We start from the raw sequence: 15,754 nt of genomic DNA, 5'->3' as shown, positions 1-15,754 counted from the left end.
AGGGGGTTAGGACACACACATATACACACTTGCTCACTTGAGAACGTTTCACAAGCTGCTAGGACCCTGTTTCTAGTTGATTACAAACTAGGAAGGAGGTCTTAGACTCAGGATTTTCTTTTTCTTTTCCTTTTTTTTTTTTTTTTTTTTAAGTAAACTCAGGATTTTCCAAGTCACAGAGCCTTAACTATTTACCCAGTATCCTTGCGTAAATTTAGCACGTAAAATGTGAAACTGCTGTGATGCTGAATTTGGGAGTATGTAAGTCCCACAGTATGTATTGTAAGCCTTAAAATCGCTTTCATTTTTACCCATTCTAACATCAGAAAGCACAATGAAAGCTTAAGATCCCGGTTTACAAATAAGCATGGTCACTGAGGTGTTGATGATGATGGCCAATAACTGGGGACAACCCAAATGTCCAACAGCTGAATGGATAGGTAAGCTCCTGGGGTTCCAGCGGATGGAATATTATGCAGCCAGCAACAATGGCGACTATGAAGCATATTTAGTGACATGAGAATGAGGCCTCTGCACCACATGCTCCCCATGGAGGTATCTCTGTAGGTAAAACGACAGGTGATTTCCACTTCTTCTGTTTATTTTTCTGCACTGAAGGTGCAGCAGGTTATAAAAAGTGTTCAATAAAATGCGCCTCTAAGCTCCCCAGCCCCAGCTATAGAACATGGACTGTGGAGCGTGTTTTAAGTTTGCTCCATGTCCTGGAGCCGTCCTCCCACTCCTATGTGTTCTAACTCCAGGACATTCCTAGAGACCCTTTGTCCCAAATATGGTTGCTGCTTGAAACATCTCCTTCCTCCTCCTGCCCCTTGACCCCCTAAGACTTCCATTTTATGTCTGTTAGATCTCTTGATATTGTCCCAGGGATCACTGAGGCCCTGTCACTCTTTTGCATTCATTTGTTTCTCTCTTGCTCCCATTTGGATAGTTTTTATTGTAGATCATTAAATGCACTCATCTTTTTTCTATAACGACTAATCGTATTTAGTAAAATTTTCAGATCAAATATTGTGTTTTTCAACTGTAGACCTTCTTGGATTTCTTTCATCAGTTTTTATAAGTTTTCTGCATAAAGATCTTGTGCATATTTTGTTGAATTTATACCTAAGTATTTCTGATTTGGGTGTTACCGTAATGGTATTGTTTTTCCAATTTTGTTTTATTTTATTTATTTATTTTTAAAGATTTTATTTATTTATTCATGAGAAACAGAGAGACAGAGGTAGAAACACAGGCAGAAGAAGAAGCAGGCTCCATGCAGGGAGTCAGACGTGGGACTCGATTCAGGGTCTCCAAGATCACACCTTGGGCCAAAAGGCAGGTGCTAAACCATTGAGCCACCCGGGCTGCCCTGTTTTTCTTATTTTAAATTTCAACTACTCATTCCTGCTGTATAGGAAAGCAATTGATTTTAGTATGGTGGTCTTATGTCCTGATACTCTGTTATACTCACTTCCTAGTTTGAAGAGTTTCTTTTTTTAATTTGAGATTCTGCGGGATATTCTATGTAGACAATCATGTCATTTGCAAATAAAGACAGTTTTATTTCTTCTTTTCTAAGCTGTATACCTATTATTATTATTATTATTATTATTATTTTGTGTTACTGCACTCTCTAGGACTTCTAGTAGTCCTAAAAAAAGTAGCGAGAGAGGACATCTGCCTTGTTTCCAGCCTCAGGGGGAAAATGTCTAGTCTCTCACCATTAAGTGTGATATTAGCTGTTGGTTTTGTTTGTTTGTTTGTTTATTTAGTTTTGGCTGATTTTCTTTTTACCTAGTTGAAAACATTCTCTTCTCATCCTAGATTTCTAAATTTTTTAAAATCATGAATGGGTGTTGGATTTTGTCCAGTGATTTTTCTGCTTCATATGATTTTTCATTTCTGATTTTGATTCTTCTTATTTAACTTCTTAATATGGTAGATCAATCTGATTAGTTTTTGAATGTTGAACCAGTCTTGCATGCCTGGAATGATTCCCGCTTGGTCCTGGTGTAGAATTCATTTTATACATCATTGGATTTGATTTCTAATACATTTTTTTGAGGATTTTTGTGGCATGTTCATGTGAGATATTCGCTCATTGTTTTCCTCTTTACCATATTTGATATTAGAGGAACATTGGCCTCATCGTGATAGTTTTATTTGATTCTTAATATCATACTAAGTAAAGAAATAATTAAAATTTTAAAGTACTAGCATAAATTTTACTATTTACCCTCATATTGTGTCACGCCAGATTGGATGCAAATATAAGAGCATTTAACTCCTATACAGGGTCTTCAAAATTGTAGTCTGTATTATGTAGCTCATCAGAAACATGTGTATCGGGATCCCTGGGTGGCTCAGTGGTTTAGCACCTGCCTTTAGCCCAGGGCGTGATCCTGGAGTCCTGGGATCTAGTCCCATGTTGGGCTCCCTGCATGGAGCCTGCTTCTCCCTCTGCCTGTCTCTGCCTCTCTCCCTCTCTGTCTCTCATGAATAAATAAAATCTTAAAAAAAAAAAGAGAGAGAGAAACATGTGTATCATTTGATGATGGAAATTGTACACACAACTGAGCTCAGCTGAGCTGATTTCACTTCTTAAGCTGCACACATTGTACCTTCACTTTCTGCATTCAGCTGAGAAGAGAGGTCTGAAAGGCAAAGGAATTGCAGGTCGTGGATCTTTCCTTTTCTTCCATGCCATCATTTTCAACACAAGCAGTTGGCTAATAATAATACAAGTGAGGAAGTATATGTTAGGGTTCTTGGTCTTTCATGTTTCTCAAAAGGCCATGGATCTCTTTCTACAGTTGAATCAAGTTCTAGTCCTACTGTGTGATGACTTTCATGTATCAGTTTGACTTAACTAAAGGATGCCCGGAAGGCTGGTAAAATATTAGTCTGGGTGTGTTCATGAGGGTGTTTCTGGAAGGGATTAGTGTTTGAATCAGTAGGCTAAGTAAAGAAGATGCACCCTCACCAGTGTGGCTGGGCATCATCCAGCCCTTTGAGAGTCAAAATAGAACAAAAAGGTGGAAGAAGAGTGAATTGTTTCTTTCTCTTCTTGAGCTGGGATGTTTCTGCCTTTGGACATCAGAGCTCCTGGTTCTTGGGGCTGGGACTCCAGATCATACACCAACAACCTCCTGGTTCTAAGGCCCTTGGACCTGGAGTGAACTCCACCGCTGCCATTCCAGCTTGCAGATGACACATCCCAGCCTCCATAATGGTGTAAGCCAACTCCCATAATAAGTCTCCTCTTATATGTCTCCATGTATCTTATTTTTATTTTTTTTTTTAATTTTGAGAGAGAGAGGGCACATATGAGAGGTGAGGGGTAGGGGAAAAGGGAAGAGGAGAATGAAAATATTAAGCAGACTCCACATCCAGCACAGAACTCAATGCAGGGCTTGGTCTCACAACCTGAGCTGAGCTCAAGGAGTCAGATGCTTTAACCTGCTGAGCCACCCAGGTGCCCCTCCATATAGCTTATTGATTCTGTTTTTCTGGAGAATTCTGACTAATACCCAATGGAGAGCATGGCTTCTCAGGCCTGTGACTACTCCTATTTCATCATAGATGTAACACATGTACTTACTTTAAAAATCATGATAAATATATATAGCATAAAATTTACAATTTTAACCATTTTAAGTCGGTGATGTGAAACACATTCACATTGCACTGCCATCTCCACCGCCTACTTCTGGAAGGTTTTTATCTTCTCCAGCTGAAACTTCATACATGTTAAACATGAACTCCCCATTCTGAGTGCCCCTTAGCCCCTAGAAACCGCCTTCCCACTTTCTGCCTTTATGAATTGGACCATTCTAAGCATAAGGCATCATTTCTTCAAGATTCATCCACATTGTAGCATGGATCAGAATTTCCTTCCTTTTTAAGCCTGAATAATATTCCATTGTGTGGATCTATCATATTCTGTTTCTCCATTCACCTGCAGATGGACACTTGGGTTGCTTCCACCTTTTGGCCACTGTGAATAATCTTGGTGTGAAGCTGGGCATAGAGATATGTGGTGTTCCTACTTTTAATTCTTTTGGGTACATGCTCAGAACCAGAAATCCTGGATTATATGGTAATTCTCTCTTTAATTTTTTTTCTAAGAATTGCCATATTATTTTCCACAGTGGCTGTACCGTTTTACATTTCTACCAGGAATGCACAAGGGTTCCAGTTTCTCCACATCCTCACCAACATCTGTTGTGTTTATTTTCTGTTTTTTAAAAAACATATGTATATAATAACCATCCTAATGGGTGTGAAGTGGTACCTTGAGCTCACTGAGTGTTGCTGAGTGCCCACACATCATGGGTGCACTGAAATCCTGTGCCCAGGTGGCACAGATGGGGTGGGAAGGGTCAGCCACACAGATACATGCACGGATCGGCTCAGGTTACATGCATCCTCCACCGTCACTGCAGGCTTCACTTGCAAAACATAAGTTCAAAGATAAAATGATTAAGTATTTCAAAACAGTGACAACAGAGCAGTAAATCAAGTATGAGGCCTTGTGCCTCACATCAAGCCTTGTGCCACTACAAGGTCAGATGTCAGAGAAAGATGGAGGTGGGGGCTGGGCCACAGGGGGCCAATGGAGAAGGTTGAAAGGACAAGTCTCAGACGGGGAGAAGATTTACAGCATGGAGTCAATACATGGCTATATTCCTACATGGATAAGAGACTGCTAAAAATCCCTAGGACAGCAACCAACAATCAATAGAAAAATTAGAAAAATACATGAATAAGCATTGCACAGAAGAAACCCAAGGGCCAATCATCATTTGAAAATATAGTTAGTTTTATTAGCAATCAGGGAAATGAAAATTAGGGACACAGAGAGTCACCATTTTATACTGAATTCTGGCAAAATTTAGGAACTTGGCAAGTTTGGGTGTGGAATATACCTCCGAGAACCTCCTGTGCTGATGTACCAGGAGACATGTGCAAGAATGTTAAGAGCAGGGGCGCCTGGATGGCTCAGTCAGTTAAGCATCTGCCTTTGACTTAGGTCATGATCTCGGGCTCCCAGCTCAGCAGGGAGCCTGCTTCTCCCTCTCCCCCTCTGCTCATGCTCTCTCTCTGTGTCTCATTATCTCTCTTTCTCAAATAAATAAAATCTTAAAAAAAAAAAAAAAGAATGTTGACAGCAGCTCTGTTTGTAGTAACCAACAAGCAAACACCCAAACCAAACCTAAAAACAACTCATATCCCCGGAGAGGAGGATGGACACACAAATTAAGATGTATCATACAATGACATGCCTTGCATCAGTGAGATGATGAACCACAGACATGGACATCTCCACAAGCATATCTAGAAATAATGCTGAGCGAGAAAATCAAGGTACAGAAAAGCCTCACAGTGATGTCATTTTTATAAAGATTATACACAGGCATGACCAGCTGCTCCTTGTTTGGTGGCACAGACAAAGGGAGTCAGACTACAAAGAGGAACAGGGTAAATGTGAAACACAGGGCAGGGGTCACCTCCATCCTGGTGAAGGATGCGACCAGGGTTGGGGGAGGTAACCGCGGGGCACCAGCTGTCCTGGAAACCTTCTGCTTCCTGAGCTCTGAGTCGTGGCAGTTATTTTATTATTATGCACAGATAATGCCAGCTGGGAAGGCCCACATGCTCTCTGGAGTCAGGCGTGGCTCTAAGTAGTTTACATGCACCGTCTCTTCATAGAAGCGCTACAATATTTACCTGTTTTACAGGTGAGGATGCAGACAGCCTGAGAGGGCAAGTGACTTACCTTAAGTCACACAAACAAGGCGGCCGGTGTGATTCTATGTCGCTCCTGTAAGCCACTGATTGCCTGCCACTCCCCCAGCAGGTGCTCTGTAAATGGCAAGGGCCCTCGATGCTCTGCTCACCCAGCAGCACTCCCCAACTCCCTGCCCCACCCCAGGCTCTGAGCATCACCCTCACTGTGGCCCAGAGCAGAGCCCAGGACCCCTTGGTGGGCAGGTGAAGAGAAGCCTCTGCAGCTGTGACCTTGACCCTGGACATTAGAGAGAAGGTGGAGGGGGAAGGAGGGAAGGGGAGATGGGTGAGGAGGGGACAAGGGAATCAGGAGGCTGAGAGGAGGAGGGGGGGAGGAGGAGGGACAGTACAGGGATAATGACAAGGAGAGAGACAGGGAACAGGACAGAGCGAGGGAGGGACAGGCAGACACCAGCAAACCACCCGGAGGACAGACAGAGGCCCAGGACAGAGCACAGCAGCCAGGTGGCCGGGAGGCAGGCTCCAGGGCTGCCCGAGGGCTCCGTCCCCGCCCAGCCCCTCCGTTCCCTGTGGGGGGAGCTCCGAGCACCAACCACCCAGACCCACAGGAGCCAGAAGCCAGCGGGACCCGAGCTCTGCTGGCCGCCAGCTGGCCTCGGGGGACAGTCAGCACACGGAACGTGACGCGGACGCTCGGAAATGTCCTGCACTTAGGTTCAAACAGGGGCTGCGCGGGCAGAGAGAGCCCCAGCCGCCTCGAGGCGGGTCCTGTAAAGGCCCCTGGAGGCTCCCCCGAGCCCCCGGGGTTCGCTCGCTGGAGAAGCCAGTGGACCCTGGGCGACGTCCATGCAAGTAGAGGGCCCAGGAGGAGGGGCTGGGAGGCCACCGTCCCCTGGGCTGCTCTGGGGCCACCTGAGCCTGCTCTGCAGGGAGGGAGAAGAGGCACAGGTGCAGGGAATGTTCTGGAAGGCTTGCAGAATCAGAGAACCACCAGGAGACCAGGGAGCCAGACGGGCCCCGGGGGGGTCACCGAGCTCTGGCACTTGCTGTGACCTCTGACGAGTCCCTTAACCTCTCTGGGCCTCGGTTTCCTCATCAGTAACACGGGGGGATCACAGGGCCGCTTCTCAGGGTGGCTGTGAGGATTCTGTGCAAAGAACCAAATACCAGCCCAGTGCTTACTGGGGTGGCTAGCAGCCTCCTTCTCTCCGTGCCCCCACTTTGCCAATCCTGTCTCCTGCCCCACCTCCCCTCCCCTACTAGAGGCAATTCCCAGGCCCCCAGCTCAGGAGAAGGACAGAGACTTGTTATCTGATGGGGTCCTTCACATCCCTGCCCCTCGTGGGGCCTGGGTTCAAACCAGGCCCTGTCACTTATCAGGTGAGTGATGTGGTCAAGTCCATGAATGACAGTTTCCTCATCTGTGAAAAAGAACCTAGGCCTGTTTCCAGATCCAAGAAGGACATGTTCTCTGAGGAATCCCGAGTGCCAGAACAGTGCCAGGCACACAGTAAGTGCTCAATAATTGCTGTTCTAATAGATGGGGTGTGTAAAGCTCCTGGCACATAGTCACCACTCAACAAATGATGTATTAATGTTGGCATCAGGAAGGTGCACAGAAAGGGGGGGAGGAACCAAGCCCAGTGCCCTGGGCAGGCCACCCCTTTCCCCGCTGCCTCCCCTGTGGCCACACCCCCAGGCTGTCTCCTGCAGGGGCTTGGCCTCAAGCTAGGTTCAGGAAGGGCGCCCTGGAAAGCTTGTTCTCCCCTCCCTCTGGATCCTGCTTATCTGCTCCGCAGCCCTGAGATCCAGCGGCTAACTAGCTGCTGTGTCCAGCCCGGCAGCCGCTGAGCAGGGCCCAGCGGGGCAGAGGATGGAGCGGCATCTGTCTCTGCTCCCTGGGTGACCTTGGGCAGGTCTGTGCTTCCCTCTGCCTTTGCAGTCTCTGCCTTCCCACTGCAGGTGCATCCATGGGCCGGACGGCCAGGCTGGAACTGACCCTGGGGCACCAGCAGGACCCCTGCTCCCTTGACGCGCCCACCCACCAGGAAGCTGCCCTACTGGTCTCCAGCCCCTCCACCTCTGCCCACCTGACCTCTATGGCCACCTCCAGGGTGGGCCAGGGCACCGGCCCCGCTTACCTCTTGCAGAGGATCAACAGTGATGGTCCCAGAAGGAGGATGAGGATGGAAAGCCCTTCCCCTGCCAACCAGAGGCCTCGGATCAGCCTGGTCTCCTCTGGGTCTACAGTTTCCAGGGTCTGCAGCAGCCCTTGCAGGCAGGTGGAGAGTAGGAAGTGGGGGAGGAGTTGGAGGCTATGGAAACCACCTGCTTCACCTGTTAGGGCCTGAGTCCCCACCTCCTGAGCTCTATGGAACAGGCTGCTGTCCTTGTGCACACAGACCTGTCCCTGGTCCCCAGCATGTGCCCCGTCTTCCAGTCAGGCTTATCTCCTCACCATGCCCTGTGATGCCATGCCAATTCTCACCTCTGAGCCTTTGTTTATGCTGTTCCCCTGCTGGAAATGTCTTCTCTCTCCTCCCTGCTTTTTCAAATCCTCCCCATTTCCCCAGGGTGGGGGATGGAGAGGACACCTGGTCCTCCTGGGAGGATGAATGATGCCCTGGTGTGGCATCTCAAGGAAGGGGGACTGAGTGCATCCAGCACATTCTTGGCCTGGGACCAGGGATAGTTGTCCCTGCCCCTGCCCTGCCTCACTTTCCCGTCTGAACTCTCACTTTCCCGTCTCAACTCTTCTCTCTCACTATGTGAAAGGGGGAGCAAGAGACAGAGACCCAGAGCCAGCATCTGGCTGCCATCACCCCATGGCTCGAGCACAATGGACCCTTCACCGGCCTGCTCCAGCTCTGCCAAGGGCCCTTCTGTATCCTCCATCAGGGAGGCCCTGGTGGGCCCTGCTGCCCAGCTAGGGAAGGAGCCCTTGACCAGGTGGGGCATCTGGAACCAGCAGGGAAACCCTTCCTGGCCCCAGGCCACCTTCGTCTGTTCCCACAGCTCTGGGTCCTCAGAGTCTGCCTCCTTAGAACTGGCATGTCATGGTCCTGCCCTGACGGACTAAGGGATGCAAGGTGGGAAGCCTCAGGGGCTAAACTTTCCTGGTGAAAGTTCTATGGGGTCTCCTGAAGGCAGAGGGGGTCTCCCTCCCTAACCCTCGCAGGGCTGAGTCCACAGGCAAGGATCCAGGCAAGGGCTCTCTCCTGGGTCCTCCCAAACTTGTTCCCTCCTCCCAGTTAATGAGCTGGAAGCTTCCAAAATGAGGCTGCTTCATCATTTAATGTACCGGAAGAGCCTCAGAGCTCAGAGGGGGTGGGATAGGAGAGGAGGGAGGAAGTGCTGTCACCCTACAGCCTGGAAGCCCTGGGGTCTGTTTACAGAATTGCTGCCAGCGTGGATGGCTCAGTAAGAGGAAGGAGAGGGCTCTCCTACATCTCCGAGGTGCTCACTGTGAAAGCCCCCGTGCTCGTGGGACGTGACGGGGTGAGCCTCCCCAGTGATGGCAAGCTTACCCCCTCCATCCAGTCCTGGCACTCCCTGAAATGAGCCCCGTGTCCCTGCCTGGCTCCTGTGGCAATGGTCCCTGCTGCTCTTTCTGAGGCCCTGGGGCCTGCCGTGCCCTCCTCACCACTGGGCCTTTGTACATGCTGTTCCCTCCTCTGTGTCCACCTTCCCTCTGGGGCTCCCACTGCCTCCTGAGCCTCTCCAGTCTGCCTCTGCTTTGTGCTCTAAGCGCCCGTTCTCTCCTCCATCCGCCCTCCCTGGGCCCCCCATGGGACTGGAAGCCCCTCGGGGCTCTGCATCTGTTTGGGTCACCACTGATTCCCCAGAATGCAGAGTGCTGCCTGCTACCTTAGCCAGCATTTATTGAGCACTGACTGTGTGCCTGGGGCTCCACTCAGCCTTTTGCAGCCATATGTCAGTTATGGTTGACAAGGTCATCTTCAAGGACATGTTGGAGCCAGGACAGCTCCAGGGCTGGAAGCACAGACTTGAAGGCCAAGCTTGTTGAATTTGAATCCAGCTCTGCATTTGTTGGCTGGGTTCATCTTTAATAAGTTACGTCAGCAATCTGCCTTGGTTTCCTCGTGTAGGATGGAGCCAGTAGTGAGAACACCTGCCTCATGGAGGTGTTTCTAAAGATTAAAGAAGTGAACACAGCCCCTTACCTATGCCAAGGGCTATAATGTCAGCTCTTAGCATTATCCTCCCGTAGCCTACTTCTCCCTCCTGCCCTCCCCTCCCCTGTTCCAGCAGGCCTAAGTGGACTCAGAGAGCTCACATCCATGCTTGTTTCCTAAAGGCTGTATGCCAGCTGAGGGCTGTGCAAGACTGCTCTCTATACATCAGTTGTGTTTCCTCTGTACCGGCGACCAAAAAATTGGCAGTAAAATAATAATGCTATTTCCTGTCATAACAAAACCCCAAAACACGTAGAAAGGGATTCAACCAAAACAGAGTACCCGACTTTCAGATTAAGAGTGTAATAAAAATGGTCAAAATACTCCAAGGGGCACGTCATAAGAAATTTAGGATGGCCAATAAGCCCGTGAAAAGATGGACTATATTACCCATTAGAGAAATGCAAAACGAACCTCTACAGGTACCCGGCTCCCACTAAAATGGGCTAAAATTAGGAAGAGCAACTACACTAAGTGTGGGCGAGGCTGGGGAGGCTCTCGCGCTGCGGTTGGGAAGGTAGGGAGCCAGTCGGCTTTGGGAGACAATTTGGAAGCCTCTCATAAAGTTAAATGTACCCCTAATCTACGCCTTAGTGGCCTCACCTCAGCTGTTTCCCTGGAGGAATGAAAACATATGTCCACAAAAAGCCTATTACGGAAGTGTCTGCACCAGCTTTGTTTGGGTGAACCCGAAATTGGAAACAAACGCCCATATTTTTTTTCAGGCTCCTCCTGAGCTGTGCCCTCGTTACGTCACTGGCACAGCACCCCGGCTGCCACCCCCATCCCCAACCCATCCATCCCTGAACCGAGCCCTGGAGCCGGGATGCAGGTCTGGGGCCGCACACCCTGGCATGGTGGGGGACTGATTTCATCATGAGGGGGGAGGGGGTGGTCATGAGTAGCGGTTCCCAAGGACAACGAGGCCAGGTGGGCAGAGCTACCGTCCGTCCCTAGCAGGTGGGTTAGGGAAGGATGCAGATGGCCTGCACCAGCTCAGCGCACCCATCTACCTGCGATGGGTGTTGGCTGCCAGTGGGTGGCTGGCAGGAGCCCTCACCCACAGGCCCACCCTGTGCCCGCCCCCTCTGCCCATGGTCTTCCCTGCGTGGAGATTGGTCCTGCCTGGCCAGGCCCTTAGGAGGGCAAGTGGCCATCCTCTCCGGGTCCCTCTCACTCCCAAACCCCCGCCAGGCGCTCATCTCTATTCTCCCCACATCCGCTCTGCGTCCATCGGAGACTCAGCTTCCAAATATCTCTCAGCTCTTGGTTTGATTAACAGGAGGCTATAAACAAGCCCGAGAAAGGAGGGAAACCAGCGTCTCCCAGGGCAGCCGCAGTCTATTGGCAAATGTCACGTTACTATGCAGATATATATTTCCTTTATTTTTGTGTAGATAAATAGAGTGAAGCTAATTAATATATTTTTCCTTCCCTCTTTAGGTCTTTGGATGACAATGGAATCTTTTTGCCCCGTGGTGAACCGGCCACCAGGTTCACAGTGTAGGAGTGCAATTACAGTTCATTAATAGATTTACAAGAGGGGGCGGTAGGATGGTGAAGCCTGTCTAAGAGGATTGCTTTGCATTCCTCTTGTTTAATTACACAGTTATCACCCGGACCAAAGGGCTTTGAAAACCAGGAGTGGGGGAAGACTGGCCACCCCACCGCTTCCAGATACGAATACAATTAATATAGGAGGAGAGGGAAGCTCCTTGGGGGCTTTCCTTCCTCTTGGGAGCTGCCTGTGGCCAGAGCTTCTGCATGGTTGGCAGCAGGTGTGTTGGCCTGGGGAGGGGCTGCTCTGTTAGGGCCGCACTATTGAGGGATTTGGGTCTGGGCAGCCTTGGTCCTCTATGGAGTTACCCTCCTTGGGCACCTGCCATATGCTAGGGGCTTTACGTGGATTTTCTACCTTAAGCTTCGCAGAGATCCACTTGACAGAGCCATCTTACAGACAGAAGAGGTAAGGCGGACAGATGTGCGCAGGGCGCTGGGCAAGGTGAGGAGTGGGCTGGTGACAAACACGCCATAGGTCGTAAGGAGGCTCCGAGACACAGTGGGATTGGCCCACTTGCCTCGAGTTGGAGCTGGGATTGGACGTCAGGCCTATTGTCTCAAAAGTTTTTGCTATTCCGTCTCCCTTTTTGCTGTCATCTGGTAGCTCTTTCTGGGTCTTGGTTTCTCTATTTGATAAATGGGCCTCAGAGATAGGACAAGATGAGCATGAAGGTCACCTTAAGGCTTCGGGTGGTGTGTTATGAAGAATGGAAGGTGTGGGGGTGGGAATGGGCTGTCTGTGGTCCAAAAACAAGAGTCTTCTAGTCCCTGGAGGGGAGTAGGGCTCAGGCCTCTCAGAGAGCTGGCTCTGTCACTTGATCCCTTTAACCCCTCTTCCCAAAGCCTCCCAAGGAGGGCAGTGACCTCCTTCCAGTGAAGGAAGACTACTTTCAGAGAAGATTATACTCCTCCCCCAGCCAGGGCCCCCTCCAGGGTCCCTCCCCCCAATGTGTTTGTGGAGGGTTCCCGAGTGGGCTCCCTTCCCATCTCCCGGCCACGAGACATCTTGGCCTGTATAGCAAGCATCCCCTACTTGGCCATCTTGGCTTTGCCAGGCCAGGGGTGGCAGCCCAGGTCTGACATCTGTGGGAGGCGGCATGGGGGACAATTCATGGTGACCAAGGGAGCCCTAGTCAGTTACCAATTCAACTGCCAGGGGTCATCAAACTTCCCATAAAGGCCAAGATATTAAATATCTTAGGACCGGTGGTCCAAGAGACAAACGGAGGATCCGATGTAGGTATTTGTGTAAACAGAAGACAAATCCCAGTTTTTTAAACAACACAATTCAAAACTTACTTATGACACTGAGATTTGAATTTCATTTAATTTCATGTCAGAAGATATTCTTCTCTTGTTTATTTTGCAACCATTTAAAAAAGTCACAACCGTTCTTGACTCATGAGCCCACACCCAGACAGGTGACAGGCCAGATGTGAACTGCGGGGGTAGTTTGCAGATCTCTGATTATATAGCCTCTTGGCCCCCAAGCTCGCCCTTGATCCCTGGTCCTTGGTGAAGCTCTGGGCGCCTCTCCTGGGCGAGACCACCGTGTCCAGCTTTGCTGGTTGAGGGCGCTGCCTGGACGCTGCCGGGAAGGGGCCTCTCCCTCCTCAACCTGAGTTCATTCTGCTTTTTCTGGCTTCTGCTGCACCTTCAGGTGGTGCAGGTGGGGGTGGGGCATCCAGCAGAGCTTTGTCCCAGCCCTACAGCCCGAGTGCATGGCCCCTTGGCCAGCTCACAACCACCCTGGATCTGGGGACCATGTCCCTGTGTCTCCCCAGGGGACCATGTGCACCAGGCCTGACCCACACAGCACACCAGCAGCCTCTGAGCCCACGAGCTGTGGCTGCCCCAGGCCGGGGTGCAGACCGAGCTTCTTGCCCATTGACACCTGCCCTGGCGCAGACCAGGGACCTCTGTTGCCCAGGGGGCTGCAAGGACACTGTCTCCAGGGACGGTTGAACCCTGGGCTGTCCTTCCTCAGCCTCAGGATTCCCTTCAGATGTGTCTGTACATCCTTGGAGTCAGCCCTGGTCATTGATGCTCACTCTTTATAGTAAGCATTCCCTGCTTGGGTCATGGCCTGGTTTCGATCTCCTGACGAAAGTGTGACTCGTAGGGTCCCTGAGAAGGCCCCCTCAGGCTCCCTGGGGAGGACAGCCAATCCATAGTCCAAAGAGCCAGGAGTCTTGGACTGTCCCTGATGTGCTGTGGGACTTGGGGCTCGTGATGGTGTTTCTGGGTCTCAGAGGAGAGCTCAGGGTGAGGTGCTTGTCAGTGCTCCAGATGGAAACTGCATCTTTGCTGCAAAGTGTTGTGAGGGTTACATAAGGTAAAGTATGTGACGTGCGCAGCCGGGGTCTGGTGAGGAGCGGGGTGGGGGGCTCTGAACACAACCTGCCGTCCCCACCCCCACCCCCGCTTTCCCAGGCCAGCCCCTCCCCTAGGTCCTGGGCCCTGTCTCTCCCCTCAGGCCCACCTGGAGCCACCTGTGCACCCCCCCCCCCCACCGTGTGCGCGGTTACCATAGCAGCCGCCCGAGCTCCTGGGCACAGAGTGGCAAGCAGGCCGGAGCCCTAACGCAGCTGCGTGGTTCCAGGCCGGCCCCCGACGGCTCTGGCTTCACAAGCATCTTCCCACGTCCTGGGGGCCCGGTGTCTGGGCCCTGAGCCGAAGACTGGTCCTGCCTTAGCCTGGGTGGGTGCAGGTGTCGCCTCATCCACATCTGGCCAGAGGAGGCCAGGCAGCGGCGGCCAGAGACGCTCCCCGGACCCCGGGTCGCAGGAAGCAGGTTGGGGGTGCCCTGGCTGCCTGGCTGCCAGCGAACGGCCCTCCTCCCGTGTGTGGGACTCTGTCCCCCGGGCTGAGGGAGGCTTAGCCCCCAGCACCCCGTTCCTCTCCTCCCCTGCCGAGTCTGCCGGGCTCTGGGCTCCGGGCTCCCTGTGCCGCAGGTGTGCGGGGACCCCAGCCTTCCCTGCTGAGGTCTGGTGGGTGGGGGGTGCGGCCCCTGGGTGGTCCTGGAGGACCGAGTGCGAATCCAGCTCCCTCCAGAATCCCAGCCCCACCGGCCTGGTCTCTACTTCTCCCCTCGTGGGATCCCGTTTCTTTCCAGAGAAACCCAGTCGAACCCGCAGGACAGCCGTGGCTCAGAGCCCCACCCCTGAGAGCGCCCCAGATCAGCCGGGAACGTGGGGAGACCTCTGTGGTGGAGCAGGGCAGTGCGGCAGGGACCACGGACAGGGCTGAAATGCAAGGGGGCTCCTGGGTCCCACTTCAGCTGCTGCTTTATTTCTGAGTGAGCTGCACCAGAAAATCCCACTAGCATCCGAGGCTGTGCCCACCATCCTCTCCCTAACTGATATCCCAGGGAAAATGTGTGGGGCTGGGAGCCTGTCTGCCTAAGTGCTGGCCTCATGGGCTCTGTCAGCGGGGACTTTGGGGCCCATTCAGCCCCCTCAGCCTGTGAAGGCAGGCTCAGGAGAGCCCAGGGTCGATCAGCCTTGGTAGTTGCAGCAGAGAATGCTGCCAAGGAGCTCCCAGCTGGTGTGTCCACGCTGGGTGCCCTGGCGCAGGGGGTGGAGGGGCTGGAGGAGAGAAGCCAGGAGGGGGCCCAGCCCTGATTTGGGGGTGCTTCCAGGGAGTCATAGGTAGAGGAATCCAAAGCTGTTTGACAGGCTGGTGTCAAGTACCAAGGCCTTCCTGGAGGTGTCTGTTTCAGCTGGCAGGTTAACCAGGCTCCAGTAGGTGGGAGGATGGGGAAGGGGGACTCTTCTGGGGTGCTTGGTTCACCCCTGGGACCCTGAGATCCTTAATGAAGGAGACTGGAGTGAGATGGGTGACAGCAGGGGGAATGGGGTGTATGGGCTCAGGGGCCCCCTGGGGACCCACTGTGAGCACTGAGATGAGCTTGCAGCTCAGGGACCAGAACCCTCCCTCTGCAGATGCTGACACAGGCAGGTGGAGGGTCACGGAATCTTCCTCAATCTTCAGATATGCCATCCTTTCATGGCACCTGTGACGCGCAGGATCTGGGAATTAGAGCGTCTTTCATAGACTCAAAGCTACCTTAATGGAGTCTTTGAATTGCAGAATCTGAGAGTCTTATCCTTTTCACAAAATCCTAGAATTATAGGATCACAGATGCATTCATAGAATCACAGACCCAAAGAATCTGAGAATTAAGGAATTGCTCAGAAAGACTTGTAACCACATTCACAGCATGCCTGGACCATAGAAACACA

Source organism: Canis lupus, chromosome 2, assembly GCF_011100685.1.
Source record: "Canis lupus familiaris isolate Mischka breed German Shepherd chromosome 2, alternate assembly UU_Cfam_GSD_1.0, whole genome shotgun sequence".
In the NCBI taxonomy this organism is placed as follows: Eukaryota; Metazoa; Chordata; class Mammalia; order Carnivora; family Canidae; genus Canis; species Canis lupus.
Note: the sequence above shows the minus strand (reverse complement) of the source record.